This window comes from Vanessa tameamea, chromosome 7 (genome assembly GCF_037043105.1).
Source record: "Vanessa tameamea isolate UH-Manoa-2023 chromosome 7, ilVanTame1 primary haplotype, whole genome shotgun sequence".
Classification (NCBI taxonomy): domain Eukaryota; kingdom Metazoa; phylum Arthropoda; class Insecta; order Lepidoptera; family Nymphalidae; genus Vanessa; species Vanessa tameamea.
This window is the reverse complement of record NC_087315.1, coordinates 6,210,348-6,230,677: the sequence shown is the minus strand read 5'-3', so window position 1 is coordinate 6,230,677 and position 20,330 is coordinate 6,210,348. Positions and strand designations below refer to the sequence as shown.

The 20,330-nt window shown below is 29.6% G+C and overlaps 1 protein-coding gene across 1 annotated transcript in view; it reads right to left on the bottom strand.

Moving 5' to 3' along the window:
• Positions 1-15,657, bottom strand: part of LOC113401344 (uncharacterized) — a 59,199-nt gene extending 43,542 nt beyond the window's left edge. Inside the window, exon 1 of the mRNA XM_026641217.2 lies at positions 15,369-15,657. The gene's annotated coding sequence lies outside the window, so the exon portion shown is untranslated. The remainder of the gene's footprint in view (positions 1-15,368) is intronic.
• Positions 15,658-20,330: the final 4,673 nt, after the last annotated feature.

Here is a 20,330-nt window from a genome sequence, read left to right as displayed (position 1 = left end):
AACATATTTAAAGCTTATTTTATTATAATTGGATATATATGTGGTATATTTTCATAACAATATGCTTGCTTCGTGTCTTTACTTCACCACTGAACACATGAATTAAAAACGCATATACAGCTTACGTAAATACAAAGTAACTTGATAATAATTATCCTTATAAATAATAAAATATATACAATATGACATAATGGTATTATATCGTACCACATATCGTAGCGGATCCAGTTGACACATCCCTACCAATTAAAGAGAATATTTTTTTTCATACGTATGAAATGTCGCAAAGTAAAATTAAAAAATGTTTATTTCAGACCAAATACTCACACATATTTGCCTTTAACTATGTTACTTAAAGGATTATATTAATAACATAAATAAATAAAATGAAGGCAATCAATCGTTACGTACGAAATAGTTATATATATGTATGTACTCGAATAATTAATTAACACAAAATATTTATGAGATAATAAAATTATGTACGCTAACGAAAATAAAATATCTATTATTTTATTATTGTTGTTATATTTGTATCTTCACAGATATGATACACCAAAGGCACGAACTTTGGTGTATCTAATCTTTAATTTGTATTTTTTTTATTGTAATCTGCTTGCATCAAAATATATGTATTAGGAGTATTTTTGTTCGGAATAAGGTATTCGTATGCAATATATATTGTGAAATGAAATGCCATTATAATGATAAGCACTAGCCTTGACAAGCACTTGTCAATCAATACAGGCGGCATTTCCTTAATAAATATACTGTTGATATTTTAGTTCAGTATAGGTATATATCTACATATAAATCTTCTGTAAGTGTGTATGTAACTGAAGCCCTAAACGATTGGGCCGATTTTGATGATTATTTTGTGGTTATATGAGTGGGTCCCTGGTTGGTTTAGATTTTACCCGGTAAGTAGAAGTAAATACAATTCTGATATCACCTCGACGAATTGTGGCGTGCAGCTAGTTTAATTATATCTTTACTTACGAAGTTTTAATCAAAAAGAATGCGTCGTAGCAACTAAAAAATAATTTAAAGATATAACTCTAGCGTTTCTTTTTACAACTTTTCGACGTGACACAAAAAACGAAGCATGGAAATTATAGTTATTGCCAAATATTGATCAGAATTAAATGATAAATGCATTATAAGAACGAATTTAAAAATAACTAAAACATTAGGACTAAGAATATTATGTACCTATACATTTTTAATAAAAATATATGAACGTGATTTAAATAATAATATTATTACTGTGATAAAATTTGCATTATATAATTAGTGCCTGGAATGGAGTAGAGTAATATCATATCTGCTTTCACATCATATATTTGTATTGAATATCTATCCGTAGTTACTCTTGGCGTGCAGCCTTCCTGTTTTATCTTGAAGCCTTGTAATCAAAGATCTCACCTACCTCTTTTTTACTTTCACTAGTTAGCTAGTTAGTGATTCAACTTTTTCTGTTATTCATTTTATTAATATTTAATTGTTATTTTGAACTACGTTGTGGGAGTCGTAATTTAATTTTAATTTTACGAGAATTTATCCATCTATTCATAGTATCCACAAAAGAACCGTCTTAAAGTTAATATGTACAGATAATCTTTTTAAAAAAAAATGAAAATAAACAAGAACTGCTTACATGTAAATGTGCTTTTGTCTTGTGATAGTATTGAAGGTATTCTTAAAAAATACAAATGACAATATATTTGAATAAAGATTTCAGCCATTTATTTTTTGCTAATCTGTAATGGAAGAAAATAATAATAAGTATGTGGTCGGGAACTTTTTTGTAAACTTTTTTAATACCTACGATTTTCTAATAAATTGTTTGGATGTATCTCCTAAGGTTAAGCTAGCATAAACCTAATGTAAGCATATAAAAGTTTTTTTTACCATTAAATATCCGTCAAAGGTAGACATTTAGTACAACATATTTTGTAACTTTATTTATAAAACCTCCTTCCTCGTTTATCGTTCTTTTTTATTACTGATCATCAAAATCCGTTAAGTTATTTAGAAGTAGTTGGCAAAGATACAGACAGAGACATAAAGCGACTTTGTTTTATACCATTCACATATGTGAAAGTTTGGATGAATGAATATTTCTTAATCAATCACGCCAGAACGACTAAACGGATTTGAATGAAACTGAGATACATAGAACAGCAAATACATTATATCCAGGTGTTTTTCACAGAACAAGGCAGCGATGTGCCTTTCTGCCTAATAGTGTTTAATAAAGATGGTATTTGTTATCCCGAAAATTTGCAAGGTTGAAAAAGAAAATATTTGTTTATTTGTAACCAATAAAGTCTAAAACTACTGAACGCATTTAATAACTCTTTCACCATCAGAAAGCTTATATAAGCAGAAATAACATAGACTATATATTATAATGGTATTTGAGGAAAAAGTGATACCGAGTTGCGTTATTCGCGTGCTCTGACTAAAGGGTCCGTTATACATAAATACTATGTATTACGATTTGTACCTATATTAATAAAAATTAATAAATCTAAAACAAAGTACAATATAATACAAGTATAAATATTTCTATAATTTAAAAAAATAAGTTAACTATAATGGATTTTATGTTAAAAATAAGTTAACAGCAGCGAAAAGTCACTAGTCAATAAAATAATAGTCAACAAACCTCCAAAATTTAGCAGTGCGTGCCGTGGGATCTAACTTTTTGAAAATATTTTCTATCTTTTATATAAATACTAGAAACCCGCCCCGGCTTCGTATGAGTGCAAAGCTGATACTATAAATATACTACAGAATGTCTTACAACGTTCACAGTTTTTCAGTAATTAGACAATACAAACCGCTATGTCCATGCGTTATAAATTTGTAATATCTCTGAAAATATTCATATAAATTACATTCTGTAAAGGGCCATATTGATCTATATTAAATGCACAATGTATTTAACGCAATTAATTGGATAAGGATTATTGCTTAAAATCGCATCGAAAATAAGCAATTATTTCTCGTAAAAAGTAAAGGATAAAAAATGGTTATTGTGGGTTATCCCTGAGAGATAGACATATACCATTGCAAGCTTTTTTGAAGACCTTTTTAAGTTGTACAATATTACAGGTGTACAGTACTACATTATTGATCTTTCTCGTTGGGTTCAGCCAGATTTTGCAATATAAGCGCAAAAAGTGTGTTTATTTACGACATCATCTCAAAAACCTCTAATATTATCAGTGTTGTTCTACTATATTGTGCATGTATTATATATATAAACCTCCTCTTCAATCAATCTATCTATTTACCGCATCAAAATCCCTTGTGTAATTTTAAAGATCTAAGCATCCACAGGGACAGACAGCGGTAAACGACTTTGTTTTATACTATGTAATGATGTAACAAACTGAATTATATGCGGTCGAAGGCGCGATTTCAACTAGTATTCTATTTTTCTGCAATTCATCATTGAAATCATTATTATTTTGCTAAAATATTATTTGGTGTTATTTATTTTGGAGATAAGATAAAAAAAACGTATATTTTAAAACATAAATTAATAATAAGTAGCATCTGACAACTACTTATTTATACATGCAAATTATATGCGTTATATGACAGGATGTATCAATTCTTACTCAACATAGTAACTTGGATATCTAGGACAAGTAAATGGCAATACCTATTACCTACAATGTAAGCAAAAAACTAAGCTACTACAATATTTTTTTAATATTTCCGTTAGTAATATTAAATAATAATCAAGAAGGGCAAATGTTTGAAGCTCGTTTTTGATTTATTGCCGCTCTATTATAAATTGTTGATAATTTAATAATAAATAAAAAATACTAGAGTATTGTCCATATAAATAATATAAAAATATTTATTAAAAGTCGAAGGCAATGCTACAGATTAAACAATAGATTATTCATAAAACAAACTGCAACGAGTCGTACCTAGTCATAGTTTTTATCGTACAAAATTTTACGGTAAAATTTATTGTATTTTTTTGCAAAATCGGAGAAGTTTTTAATAGAATAGAAAAATATAGGTACCTCAAATATATGTATATATAATATAATAAATTTCGAATTAATGTTTACTCGGACAAGCGACTGTTTCTGTGACATTTATTAAAAGTTAATTATTATTATTGATCAACTAATAGTTTAAGTTCCTATAATAAAAGTACCTATATTATATTATGGTCCAAGATAGAAGAAAAATGTTACCATTTAAGTATTTTACCAAAATTTAATTGAGGAATAGGATTCGGTTACCGTTTTGTTTTAATAACCGACAATTTGTAGTATTAGTAATCTATTAGATTAACTGACATTGTCGGAAACAGTGGACGGTGAATACATAATTGCCTGCATGAAAATGTTTATTAATAAGAGAAATTTGATTTGAATTCCATTTCATGCATTTTCATCTCAATATCCGTAATTTCAGTACTAATATGTCCAAATGTATTACAAGTATTGCCAAAACGTTCGTAAATTAATTTAAAAATATTTAAACAGAACATGCATGTTATTAAATAATAAATTAAATTAAAAATAAATCATATATAGAATAAATGAAAAGGAAATAATAATACAAAAACTTTTAAAGATAAAAATAAAATAATAAACGAGTTAGAGAGTATGCTGTTTATTTCGATATTTTTTTTTAAATGATGAGTTGAGATAGCTATTTTTTAAAGATAAATAATTAAATATAGATATATTATTTTACTTTCCTTTAATACGTTTTGCTTACAATTCGTTTATATTTACTCTTTGTACCGACATTGAGTTCGTTAACGAAGTGTGAAGATCGCGGACAATAGTAACTGAATTGTAGACACTGCTGATGTAGAACGATGTAGTTTTTACTGGATTACGTCTTCCGTCACGCACACTGGTCTCGTTAAGAATTTATTTCCTATACATAAGACCGACTAAAAACCACAAGTCTATTGAAATGTTAATAATATAAACAAATAATGAAAATGTAACAGGGTCGTATTTCATCATCAAATATTATTGTATTAAAACATAATATTCTACGTCTATATAACATAATGATTGCAAAGTTGTATAGAACATAACTTACATTTTTTCTTTGTATGAATAATTCACTCAAAGAAATATGTATTATGGGTAGATAATTATATAATGCTGGGCTAGTCTACTCTCCCTTTGAGAACTTTTTCCATTCTAGAATTATATGGGTATCTTTTAATTTTGGTACATAAAATTGAATTATCATTTTTTATTATTTATTTTATACGAAATATTTTAATAAAATATGATATAAAATTAAAAGAACAATATATTTCTATATCTATATACAATACAATCTATATTGTATAATATAATCTAGCCTTTGATACTGTCGAAACCTGGTCTGTTCTGAAAGTCGACTCGACTTGGACTCCTTGCAAGGATACCAAGTCGATTGACGATACATCGAAGTGATGAGATGTATTTTTGAAGTCGCAACGATGACCATCCTGGTACATACCCAACAGACTGAACCATCTACGCCGCGGAGTGAGACAGGGTGATGTTCTATCGCCGAAAATGTTCACTAACGCTCTGAAGGACAAGAAGCTAAACGGGGAAGGTCGTGGCATCAATATAAAAAAATAATATAATGTTATTGTTGTTGATAATTACAATAAATAAAATATCTTATTTTCATTTTATAATTCATATGTTTTTGTGAAAATCTTATTTATTTAGCTAAATTAAATGCGATTTGAAAATAGCATCGTTTACAAATATTTATATTATATTATAATATTCAAATATGTATAATAATGCGAAGATTTTCGTCAATATAAGGATATTTCAATAACAATTATAAATCAAGGACCAGAGTTTCCAAATACATATAGATAGAGTTAGATGTATATAATATGTAGTGACATAACTTTATAATTATGAAAACTGTATTTACATATTCAGACAATTATATACTTAAAGGTCTTTACGCACCAATGATTAATGAATGGTAAACATTATAACGCTAAACGTGAATAGTAAGTACCTACCTATACAGATATAAGATATTTATTTTTTCTAATAATTGTCTCAAGTCAGCAGTCATTTTATATATTTGGTTTAAATTATGTTTTATATGATACGTCATACGATACTTTTTATTAACTCAACGATACGATACTTAATTAACTTGTGCGTATTATTAGAAGATCATTATATGTATGAATAAGTTTTATATACTTGCATTCCAAGTACTCAGTACAGCATTACTTTAATTATTTATGACAAGCCTCGATAAACAAATGATTGCTTGCTAATATTTATGCATTTACAAACGATAATAGAGCTAAGCTCTGTTTAAATTGTCTGTTTCCCTATTTCTTTGGCCACAATCCAAATGATATGTACCATTACATATTGAGTAGTGCGTAATGGCCTTTAAGTAAAGTTTCCATAGTAAAACATGTGTTGCCCACATGCATTGTTTTCTAGTTTGTCACCTTGATTACGCTACCTCTCTCCGAATACCTGTTACAAGGCCATAGCTTCATTAAAATTAATAATCATTATACAGTTATGAACAACAAAATGTACCTACTTCTATGGCCGTGAGTGTTTTAAAAATTCATTTCTAAGAGTTTAGCTTTAAATTGTAAAATTTTGGCTACTGTGTCATTTTTTTAATATACTCGCGGTAAGAATCCTACAAATGCACAACTATACAAAAGACTAAATTCTTTATAGACGACATTAAAAAAGAAGGAGAATTACCTGAATATTTGTAAACTAAGCTATGATAATTTGGAATAAAAAAAACTACGTGTCTATGGCAAGACACGTGATGATATTTTCATGAGTTTTATTACAAAAACTTTTTTTATAAAAATGGTTAAAATCTATCTGGTCATCTTCCTTTGTAGCTTTTTTTTAAATATCATGTTCAATCTTATTTTAAGGATAAATATTTATCCAATAAAATCAAAGAAGAAAATCCTCGTCCGGATTCTTAGTTTTCTAGTTAAAAAATATAGTATTTATTTTTTATAACTATATATTGTAATCATGGCTCAATCAACAAATAGCTTCCTCTGTTTACGTAAGTTGCGTGTTTGCATTTTTTAGCCGAACCATCAGATAACTTAAAAGTATATAAATAACTTATCGTAAGTTAATGCAAAGTGCAGTTAAATTCGCTTTCTCTTTTGTAGTACTATAGTGTCTCGATACTAACAATATACTTGTTGGTACCTTACTTATTCTGTTATCTATGTTTAATTGTGTCTCACAGCCGGGCGAAGATCTCTATCTTTACCCGGCTCTATGGTTTCATTTTTGAGGAGACTGTTTGGAGTTTACCCCACTTCCCTGCTCCAATCCGGCTTGGTGGATACACACGTGACAGATCATCATCCTTCCCATACAAATTTCCTTACAATGTTTTGTTTCAACGCTGAGTGCGCGATGAATTTATAAAAATGAACATTTAGCAGTGCTTGTCCGAGTTCGAACTCTCAATCTTCAGTTACGATTCTTGTATTCTAATTACTGGGCCATTTCGACTTGTAATATTATATTCTTTTTTTATCAGTCCCAACTGGTTCACAAACTTTGCCAAATTTAGTATTAGAATTTAAATAATAAAGCTTTATTCATATCTAAGCAAAAAAAATATATCCTGTCGTTCATTTATATAAATCTTTATAAGAGCATTTAGAATTTTTTGTAAATTTATTTATACCATCGTGTATGTTGACATTTTCGTTATATACCTATTATTATTTAATACTATATTAATATTATTGATTATTTTAATGTTATTTCTGGTTTTAAATAGATAGCTTAGTTTTTTAAGTTATTTAATTATTATTGCTTATATATTGCAACAGAACAACAAAAGGTTGTAGACGTGTTAGTAAAAATATGTCTGACCTAAAGGATGATCAGATTAAAAGAATGAAGGAAAAGAGAATCCACCTGTGTTTGCGCACAAACAGAAGCAGGTCATATTCTAATGTATTTTTTTTACGGGGAAACAGACAAATATACAAATTTATTAAATTTTTCTATTCCCGATATGTCTACTTCATATTACGTGATAATGGAAATCTATGTACTGACTTAGTGTCAAGCCTGATTGTATTCATCACTTATTAAAAAAAAAAAAACAGTCGCTGCTAACGACTGTCTGCATCGGGCACAAATTATGAAAGCAATATTGAAACGACTTATCTTTTAGGTGTTCTTACAGAACATTCACCTGTCGAGATAAATATAGAAGGGCGACATTTCTGTGTGGACCGTAGTCTGAGTGCATTGAAAATATGTTAGTATGCGTGCCGATTTGTAGAAATAACGGAACAGACCAGTTGACTATCTATAGATCCATTTATTGATTTTGTTTAAAAGGCTCTTGTTGAATTATAATCTTTAACAGATAACGCTGGTTTTTTATTTTGTATATCGAGACGGTACTTCGCTAAATAACTTTTACTCTTTTAAAATAAGGTATATCTATAGTAAAAATACATTTGGGCTTTCTCTTTAACCAGGTGCAAGTTATTTCAAAGTTATTCTATCATTCTCATACATAGTTCCTCGATATTCCTTTATTGGAGATTATTAAAGGTTATGGCAGGCATTGGCCTAATATACAAACATACTTAACCATATCGATATGTACTATTTTATAAGCTTCATTATCATAACCTCTATTTTTGGGTCAGACATTGTATCGAATATTATTTATTATAACTGTCCAGCATACGTGAGGTAGCTAGGCTTCATCGTGGATACGAATCGTGGTTGCAATAGACGATTAAATATATTTTTAAAATAATTAAAAAGTCGTTTTAGCGTGCCTTCACTAATTGGTAGCATAACATCGTGATTTTCAAGAATATTATATGTTTCAATAAATAAAACTTGCAACACATCTACATTAGTAGATTTATTTCAATATTTTTATCTTCCAGAAATTATATTTTTTAAATATTTAATACAATTTGTACATTTATAGAATTTGTTTACATAATGACGGCTTCGACATAACAATCAAAATATGTCTTATTTATATTTTTTTCATTTCTAAACATTTGGTTCAGCTTTAAAAGAAGTATTATATATATCTATATATATAAATCATGACTAAAAGATTGCATCACCATATGTAACATCTTTTAATCGCTTAAACAAAATGCAATGATCTCAGTTTATCTGTAGGTATGAAACGACACGCAACAAAACTCGTGGGATTGCGTAAAAGATTCTAAGCAATTTTAATAATAATTTTTCTATTAAATATATCATTTGAAAATTGTAAATTAGAACGATTAGTAAAAAAGAAAGAGAGCTCTATATAGTTTGGTTATGAAAGGCACTGGTGTTTATGTTAAAAAACTTTCTGAAAACGACGAAATCGATAGACATGCAGGGTTTTATATGAGTATATTATACTGTGAATATCATATAGATTTTGAAGTTTTATAGCCATGAAATGACATAAGTCAATGAATATTATATAACAACTGAGACCCAATTGCTTTCACATAATTTGAAACAATAGAGCTTGCCACAATTATCAAGAACAGGTGAAATTGACGACTGATTTCAATATTATGTGAATTTCACTCTGCATCTGAACATTGCACGCATGTATCAAATTAAAATCAAATGTTGCAATCAACGCTGCAAGTTTTATACGTATAAGTAACACATATTTGTGCAATTTATAAGACTAATTGGTATTAACATAAAATTATGCAAAACATACGTTTTAATGGAAATTAAAGAATAATTCGACATTATATTATACATTTTAAATTCGTAAACATAAATCTAATTAAAATTCGACGAAAAAAGGCACTGTCTCTTATAAACTATATGTATTTCATTCATATTATATATTACGATAGGCCAGTGGGAGTGAGGGCGACGAGGGCAACGTCCGGGCTCATACTGTTTGCTGCGTTGCATACATAATAGCCTAAGCAATACTAGTATAATTATTTACTCGTAAACCACATATTTAAGTGACGCTGACCAAGGAAAGCATTAAATCCGAATTATACATTTAATGCTACTATTTCAATTGATGACTTAAAACCAGTGTAACAGATGAGTTGTAAAAAGATATAAGGCAAATTCAATAAAGTCTGCTTCTTGTTAGTAGTTATGTTATTACGGCCAATTCGCAAGTTATACACAAATGGGATTCATTGGGACAATTAAATGATTATTATAAGTATATTAACATTTGACATAAAGGCGCATGTACACAGTGACTTGATCAGGAATAAGTATAAACGATTTTACGTACTGTTAGTTAAATAGTTACACGCGCCCCGATTCCTCTCATAGATAAGATCTTAAACAACCTAGAGCATATTTTGTATTTTACATTGCATTTTTATATCTACTTCCAAAGTCTGTGTATATATAATAAGTCTGTTTTGATCAAGGTCATTTCTTTCCCAATTTCAAAAGAAATAATATTAAAAAAAGGAAATCTAATTTGCAATCTACATATTTTGAATTCCTTACTTTTTTTTTTACTTTCATGATGTTGGCATTACTTCTGTCGTTTTTGTTGTTGTTCTAAGTTACCATGTTTAGTTCTACATCACATAACCTTCATACGTGATCACGATCATGATGAGAAGTATAATGATTATGTTAATTACATCTCCTACATTGTCATTGCAATAAGTATAGCCACAAGTCACAGCACAAGTAACTGTACTTATAAAAGACAAATATTTTTATGCTTGTGATAATGTTTTCTAAGTCATCTATTATTATGTAAATATTTAATATACAAAATCAGAAAGCAGAAGCATAATATTTTATTATATTCAATTACTATCATATTACAGCACATCTCTCAATCACATAATAATATATTTTTTTCTTATTTATTATACGGATTCTCTGTAAATAAAAGTATTTGATACAGACCCGCAATAAAGGTCTTTGTTCCCACTGTTAACGGTTCTAACTTGACACGGGAAGCACGATGGTTTTATAGCGACAGTTAGTAATGACAGGTAGCGGATACTCCTTGCAACATAGCTCGAAGATGACAGACGGAGCAAGCTACAGCACGACCACTAACCGCTAAATGTAGTAACAAGCAGAATTATATTAATTCAACATAAATGAAATCTCAAAGAAATTAAAAAGTTACTTCCAAGGTAATTTTTATTTTAATTGTTATTGTGAGTTCCTAGTACTTACATAAATAAGTAATGCGATCTTTAAATTCTCAAAGTGTTTCTTGTGTCATTCCTTATAGAAGGGGTTTAGACGGCTAGATTAAATGATATAAAATATTTTTTGTCTCCCATTAAAATCAAAATTTCGCACGCCCTAACATTCTAAACAAGTGTATCATTTTAAATAAGCTCTTTCATATATACCAATTTATGTATATATATTTAATAATTTATGTAAATACATTAATATACATATCACTCATTATTCTGGACGATTTCTTTTAGCTAAACATTTCATGTTATATGCAAAAGACATATTTTTGAATGAATATTAACTAATATCTATATAGATCCATTGTTAAAGAATTATCTATACCTAAGTTTTTTCCAACATTAGTATGCGTCATCGCATTACTGTGACTGAATCATAATATTGGTGAACGTTCTTCCCATATTTATGACTAGATCCTCTATAAGGTAGACGTTAGCCATATCTTGATCCTTATAACTGTTTATCAGCAAATAAAAAAACAGTACATTCAATCAATCTTACTTTCTCAATCAAAAACAAGTGCAAACATTTTTGAGAGAATAAGAGAATAATTCATAAATCTGTTGTCTTATGCTTCTATTAAAATCAAATAATTGATGTGGGTGATATAATCAAGCTATTATTTATATCATCTAAATCTTATATTATTTACAATGCTCAAATACGTGATTATTAGTGGCAAATATTATTTTTACAATTTACTTACACTTACGTGTTACATAAATTTATAAAAATAAAAATAAATTGTGAAGAAAGGAGTTTTTAATTATGATTTGTATTTAATAAATTGTAGTATTCCATGTAAATAATACTTATAGTAATAAATAAATACTGCAAACCAAGACATCTGCGTTCGAGGTATGAAATAAAAAAAGATATAAATTGATAATTTATTTATTTATATATACACCAATTTCTTTTTGTTTATCAACGTTGTAACAAAATAATCTTTAAGTTTTTAAAGGCTAAGATTTTTAATACGTTGCATGGCCGAATATTTAGATTTATTAATATACTGGACTAATCTACTCAGTGAAGTAAAATTTAGTTTTTAATAAATATACTTATAATTTATATATTTGAAATGTATAACTATGATTTTATTAAAACAGATTATAAATAATAAAATAATAATGTACTACCAAAAGTACATTTATTTTTGTATAAATTGAATTCATAGATAAATTTTGTTTTACATTTTTTTGTTAGGTGCGTACTAGTAAAATGTGCCCTTAAGAAAAGGTTTCAACCAATGGAAAGAAATCAGAAGTACCTAATTAAACTGTTACTAATTTTATAACTTTGGTTAGTGCAATTACGAAACGATTATAACGCTCCTTGGCATTTATTTCTTATCGATTTCTAGGAGTTAACAATATAAATGTTACTATAGAAGGAAATGGTTTCAACTATGTTGTTATACTTGATCGCCCATCGCCATGCTTATACATGTTTTTGTTGCAGTTTCATTCCAACTGGTTGAGTTCATGGTTCGGGATGATAGATTACTATTTTTCTTGCTGACTTGATAACGATCTGTGAAGCTGTTCTGTAAGAACAAACTTAAAACTTGATGCAGAATTGGATCGTGAAATGACAAAGTGATATGAAATATGTAATGTCATAAGTTTTTAAACATTTTACGATGGTGTCGACCATCGGAGTGTGAAATTTATTTTTTGTAAATATCTTTACAGAGTTAGGTAGGTTATCTACTCTCAGTTTAACGTTGCGTCTACACTAAAAGAAAGTTACTACCTTTTCTGATTTCAATGTACGAAATAAAGTGTTATATTGTTGTTATATAAGTTTTGTTTGATCGTATAAAGCAAATTTTGCTTTTGTAAGCTCTTCCAAAATAATAATGTGAAAAAACGGTACTTTCCATTAAAATTCTGATGTGTGAATTTATGAGTTACGATATCGCTCGGGTCAATAATTCTCTCATTAGTACATATTTGTTAAATATTATATCAATTATTAAGTTATAAAAATATTGACCTTATTCAATTATATACCTACTCGATCGGTGTACTTGCAACGGTAATTTGTATATATTTGTTTTGCTAACGTACATAATAAATTTATATATCATGTACTTGATTCTCGTTCTTCTCTGCCTAAACATACATACACCTATATAAACACCGCATGCTAGGAACCATTGCGTAACGGTAGGACGCTGTGTGTTCGAGGTGTCTCATATTATTGCTTCGCATTTTTATACAGGTAAAGTACGTAATTAAATTAAACTTAAATTTATTATTATTGTTTACAGAATTAAGGATTACATTTTTATTTAAAGAAGATTTTTTCTAATGTATCTAAGCAAAGTCAGTCTCAAGTATCATTCTTGTTTCTATGCGATTCGTATATCACGTACCATATTGGTTACAAAAGAAAGTTTAAAAACACTTGTAACATTTGTTTTTAATATTTTATTACAGTGTAATTTTTTACAACATTGTTACATGTATAAAATTTAAGATTTTCTATTAAAAGCGTGTGAATGAAAAATAAATTAGCCGTGATTTGTCACGTTAAAGTAACATCTTCTTAATGTTAGAGTCACGTTCGGTTGGTACTTTATACTTACACCATGAAAGTAACCTATTAGATAGCTAATGAATCGTCAGTGAAAAATATTTTTACAAGGTAGGATATTTTATTCATGCAGGACCATGTAGGCAAAATAAGCGACGGCGTATTGTGACAACCATATTGAGGCCTCTGAACTTTCTAACTTTGTTTTTTTTATATCTTTTAAATCTATTTGATTTATCGCTACAATATTAAAACATATCGGAACATCAAAATGTCTTTATATTTAAATTAAATTGGTATTTAACAAAAATAAAAAAAAATAGTGCAAAGTAATAATTTAATTTATATTGATTGATTCTTCAAAACACAGCTTTGGCGACGATTATTGGAAATTTAATAAGCGCTGTTGTTGATCATCATAAGTGATATGAGTCTGTGCAGAGAAGGGTTACTTGCGCAAAAACCTGGACCCCACGCATCTCAGCATAATACCTATATAGGGTAATGTGATATATGTTCCCAAGAGGATTCTAAAGATGTTGCTAAAATTGTTATGTAAGTACACACTATTCATATTCACTATACATATTCAAATTAAAAAAAAAACTGAATTTTTACCTATAAATCTTAAAGTATACATTACAAAACGAATGACTTCTTAGATGATAAAACACTTTGGGAATAAAACGCCTTCAGGCTTACAAATATAAATAAAAATAATTGCTCCGAGAATAACAGTTGTTAAATAAAATAAAAAATTCGCTGAATTTCTTTTGCCGGTTTTATCAGGTGTTTCTTTCCGAACCGATGATAGAGTTTTTTTGGCAAAATTTAAATAACTTTTTAGCTTCTATATTGAATAAAGATTTTTTGATTTTAGGCTTTAACAATTTTTTAAGTCATGTTTGGTATGATTATTCTTTAATACGAAAAATGTGACGGGATAACTAAACGTTTATTGTAATATGTTAACGTATCGCGCCGTTGGATTTATAAGACGATTGCGTTAGCTTAAATATACCTACTATATTATAAAATGTGCTGTATTTAGAACTTGAAAGGTAACAATAAAAATGTTTTGCAATAATATATGTGCAACTAGTTTTTACTTGACGGCAGAGTTTGCAAACACATTTCTGTAAAATGCCGACTTTTATCTTTGTTTTGATTTATAAAAATACACAAAAATCTGTCAATTTATACAGTCAAGGAAATATTTAAACATTATAACGATAGGTATACATAACTGGTTTTCGATTATGCATATAATTTTAATTATAGTCCAAGTAAAACAATAGCTAAGTACTTAGATTAATAATATATGTATACCTTAGAGTAGAAGAAGGATAAAATACATGATGATGTTGACTTTTAATATAATCCATCCATGTTTTCATTCATTACGTGCAGATTGACGAGACAATATTATATTCGAATTGAGTATTTTCAGATATTTTTACAAAATTACCTACTTTACACGCTTCAGTTCACTTTTTCAGCTAGTTTATTCATACATATTTGAACAAAACGATATTAAAACATAATTACCTATATTAATAAATTTCCCATACGTACCTCAACAATCAAGAAACAACGATGAAGTCCAACAAAAACTTAGTAAATAAACATGTTATTGCAACAAAAACAGACTCCTTGTAAAACTTCACTGAACACTTTAAAACTTACAAAAATAAATAAAATACACAATACATTGCTTTCACGATTTAGAGGGTTGTAGTGCCTAGTTTAATCGCTTTAAAAATTAAATTAAATAGTGACGTTCGTTCGATCGTTTCGTGTCGTTCAACCGGTAAGGCAAGTACGATACCTGTCCAAAGACCGTCGTGTTGTAGACTGGCCAATCGCTATTCACTAAAGCCTCTATCACAAAGAAGTCAAAGAACGGAACAAAAGTTATACATTACAGTACGTGTGTGAGAGAGAAAAAAGTTGCTGCCATCTTGTGCATGATACACGAATTATGAAATTATATTTTATAATATTTTAAAATAAGTACTACAAATTTAACTAAGTTTAATTTTATATTCTAAATAGAAGTTCAATAATTAATAAATTTGTAGAGCTAAAATATATTCTTTTTAGTTTGAGTGCGTAAGTAGAGCTTGGAATACTATAACACTAAGACAGTTTTACGATGTTCTAAGTCTAATCTAAATCATTAAAATGAACTTATTTTTAAATCTCTCAAATTGTTTTTACTATTTTTTTTTATTTTTATTTTATGTAAATTTTAAAATATATTAATATATGAGTTAAATATGGTACATACTTGTACCAATTGTTACCATTTTGTGTCAATAAATGACACATAAAAATAAAAAATAAAATAAATATTGGACAACATCACATACATTACTCTGATCCCAATGTAAGTAGCTAAAGCACTTGTGTTCCATCTACATTTCATACTGTTTGAGGTACACTTTTTGCATACAAATACTTTCTTACCTCTATACTCCATAACCATTATGTTAGTCTTAATCCTAAGACCAATAGATAACATAGACGCGACGCATAAAAACGCCATATAGGATAATACCAAATAGCATAGCAATACTATTTGCTCACAGTATAAAACAAAAGCGAGCGCTCAGAATGAACTCTTGAAATTTACCATGTTGCGTGACGATGCTGCAGAAATACCAAAAGATAAATAGTTTTTAAAAAAACAGAATTTAATTTACTTAAAACTATTTACTAATTAACCAAAAATAATCTTCATATTTATCTTGATATAAATAAACCAGCAAGTCATACTTACAAATCCAAATAAAACACAACAAACACTTTTAAAAATGATCAGTCGCGCCTACTGTCCGAACTCTTAGCCCAAAAATAAAAATTAATGGTGCTTTAATTCAGATAAGTGCCCTTTCATTTTTTTTCTTTTTTTAGTTCTAGCCAGTTGTGTGGATCAAGGATTCTTCTAAATATATAAATATAATATTATATTGTCAGATTTACATATTATGTATAGAAAAAAGAAAAGAAAATTAACTGATTGGGATATATTGTGTGTAAAATCAAGTAACCTATTGTTTACAAAATTAAAAAGCGAATAAATATATTTTTATAACAACAATTGATGCTAAACCAGATTCTCAAAATATTGCATTTTGGCATTGTGTTCTTCGTATAGCAATCATGGTAGCGCATATTGTAAGAAAGAACAGCCGTTCAGCGGTGCACACCTCCTTCACAAATAATATGCTGTTGAGTTTGCTACCATCCGTGGACTCCACGATAACCTCAATGCTGTTCACCGTCATCTTGTGACCGCCCGGATGTTATCTCTTACGGAGACACAAATACTCCGAACTGTCGATACCTGTTGCCTCAGCTATTTCGGCTACATGCTTTGAGAGTCCTTTAAAGCAAAAGCTGTTGACGAATGTTTGTTGTCAAGATGATTGCGTTGTTTGGAGGACCCCTCATTCTCCATCTTGGTGGTACATGTGGGCTTGGTTCGTCAGAGTCGAGTCTACGTGTGCCTCTTCAGATCCTAAAATGTTGACTTTGAGACAAGCTGACTGTTTGTCCTTACCGATTGAACGACACGAAACAGTCAGCTTGTCTCCAACAAGCTGACTGTTTGACCATCTTATTCGGATGGCAAATGTTGCGCACAAGACGTTTACTAACGCGGCATTGGTGTTTTCGGGGTATATCAATGCTCATTATAAATCATAGTTGAACTACTCCAAAACTGACCATCACGCATGACTTGACCTATCTGGTTGATCAGCCCACCAGGATCTAAGAGTTAAGATTCTCTGGCAGTAGAATATCAGATTAAGGTTCAGATTCTTTTTGTTCTTCGAATCACTTCCTGATATCTACCAAAGTGCCACAGACAAAACTGCTGCCTCCAGTAGTAGGCACACGTTGCATGTGGCACTATAAGTTGGCAGATTGGAACGGTATGCGCGATTATTTTGTGTTTATCCGACAACTAGCGCCGCTACTATTGCTGGTGAGACCCTGTTGGGCATGGAGTACCACATTCATAACTCAGATCTTATCAGTAGGGGTAATTCCGATGCTGGGTCATCGAAGAAGGCGTAATTTCGCGCGTGGATTAATGTGCGAAGCTCTCCTAACGCAGCCGGCGTTAGGAGAGCTTCGCACATTGATTTACTGAAAGCAACCTACAACAAAGAATCCAAATTCTGAAGGAACACATGCATACTCGTAAGCACGGATACACAAAGCATTGTTCAGATTAACCATTACCTTACAAAGGCGTCTTTCAAAGTCTGTTAAAAAATCGACTAACCTTCACTGCCACCGCTCTGATATTCGGATGGATCACCAGCTCACAGACCGAAGGAGAAAGCCGATCTTTTGACAAAACTATTTACATACATTTCTGTAATCGCCACACAATACCTGACATTAAAATCAGGTAACGTTAGCTGCAATCACTTGCCGTACAGAAAACTAGCGGTCCTGATGGAAAACCAACTAGTCCTGAAGAAGTGTGCAGTGGAGTCTCCAGTGTTAATGCGACCTTAATCCAAGGAACAAGAATAAAACAGCCTCACGGAAACTTATGGTCCTGAACAAAGTGCGGCATTTTTTCATGCCACAACAACTGCTACTGTTGTACGACCTTTGGGATGACTTCACAAGTACTTCACTAAATAATGGTGGCTTTTGATCGGTTGCAACGACGTACGGTCCACATTATTGGTGATGCAAATGTCACAAACACCTTTAAACCTTTACAATTGTGTCCAGCGAGAGCATCACTGAACGCTTTTTACCGACTGTATGTCTGTATTACGGTAAGTGCTCTAAGGAATTATTTTCTGTAATTCCTAGTAATTCCTACTGCTCCTTTCTCTGCCCTTGGCTCTAACCTAACCTAACTGTGACATCAATTTGGCAACTCTTTTCTTTGTCACACCGCTGAAAAATTGAATTATCTTAAATTATCCTGGTGGATACGTGTTCTCCTCCTCTTATAACCTGGGTTCTTTGAAAGGAGGCGTAAAAAAGCATCTTGCGGTCCGGCACGGCGTGGGCGGCTAGTGCAGTTCATTCTTTCTGATTGTACTGGCCGTTTACGTTTGGACTCTACTACCACTTACCGTCAGGTGGAGTGAAGTCATATGCCTACCGGGAAAAAATAATCAAATAAAAAATCTAAATTTGGTTTTGATTTTGGCTATGTAGTGTAATCTTATGTATAAATAATTTTATTCACTATTATTAGTCACGTAAAAACAGAGTCAATTCAGATTGAATAAAAAGAGTATAACTTTTTTTTCCAATTCAGATTTCACGGAGCTTCACATTAAGTTTTCAAAGAGAACCTACATACAAAAGTTATAATTAGGCGTTCTTAAACTGCATTATCTTCGTATTTGAAATAAACATTTTTTAAATAATTAATGATTTACTAAGTGTTTTTAATTTCATTACATACTATAACATAATTTGTAAATCCATAAAATATTAATTTGTTTTCCCGGGAGTTAATTTCATACACTGGTAACTCTATAGAAAATCTGCGATCGGAATTAATAATTGAAAATTGATAATGTATAACTTGTACAAGTAATATATAATTTTAACAAGTTTTCTATTTATTTTTATATTTAAAATTAAAATATTATATAAAGGAAGAAGAAGGTATAAGTTGTAATGTGCAGATATTTTTTAAGTATTTAACTATTTACGACAAAATAACAATAAAACAACTAGGTACCACAAGAACTTCTTTCGCGCAGAGGTAAGTTATTTGCTATTAAATCTTTTTAGAATAGTTATTGCTTATAATTTGCCATAAATATAAATGGAAATGACGAACGATGATGACGAATACGACATGCAGAACTGTAATTTGGAATAATAAACTTTCATTTAACACGGAAGACTCGTTCATAATAGATAGTAAAATGAAAGATCTATCGTAATGTTTTAAATTCCTTTTATTTTCAATAACATAAAAATGTTATGTTTTCCCATTTTACACATTTCAAAATGAATTCCAGTGGAAACCAACCTGATTAAGAATTATCATGTTAAGTTTAAAGTATTACTACTAAAGTACAGTTTGGCTTTCCATGAACTTTGAGTCACGGTTACATTTTGTATTAAAATTGCTTCTTCACTTATTTCCAAATGCTGCTTCTTAAAATTGTATGAGCACAAAATCTACTTTATTTGACAGAAGTTCATTACAATATTCAACAAAATATATTGTAATAATTTACTATCTTGGATGAATTACACATTTGATCTTTGCTTTCTGTACTGTGATATGCTATACATTTTTATGATATTTTTCATTTTATATAAACAAATTAATTTTTACCCTACAAAGGTAAAATTGTAAAAAAGTATGATTTGGTCTTGCAAAAATCTATGTGATAATCCATCCAATAGCAATATTCACTACAATAAATAGAACTAGCTAACTGGAATTGAAGGTCCCTTAAAAGTATGTATTTTAAAGTTAAAAGCTGTGATCAACTACACTTACTGTTACCATTGACTTTAATAAGATGT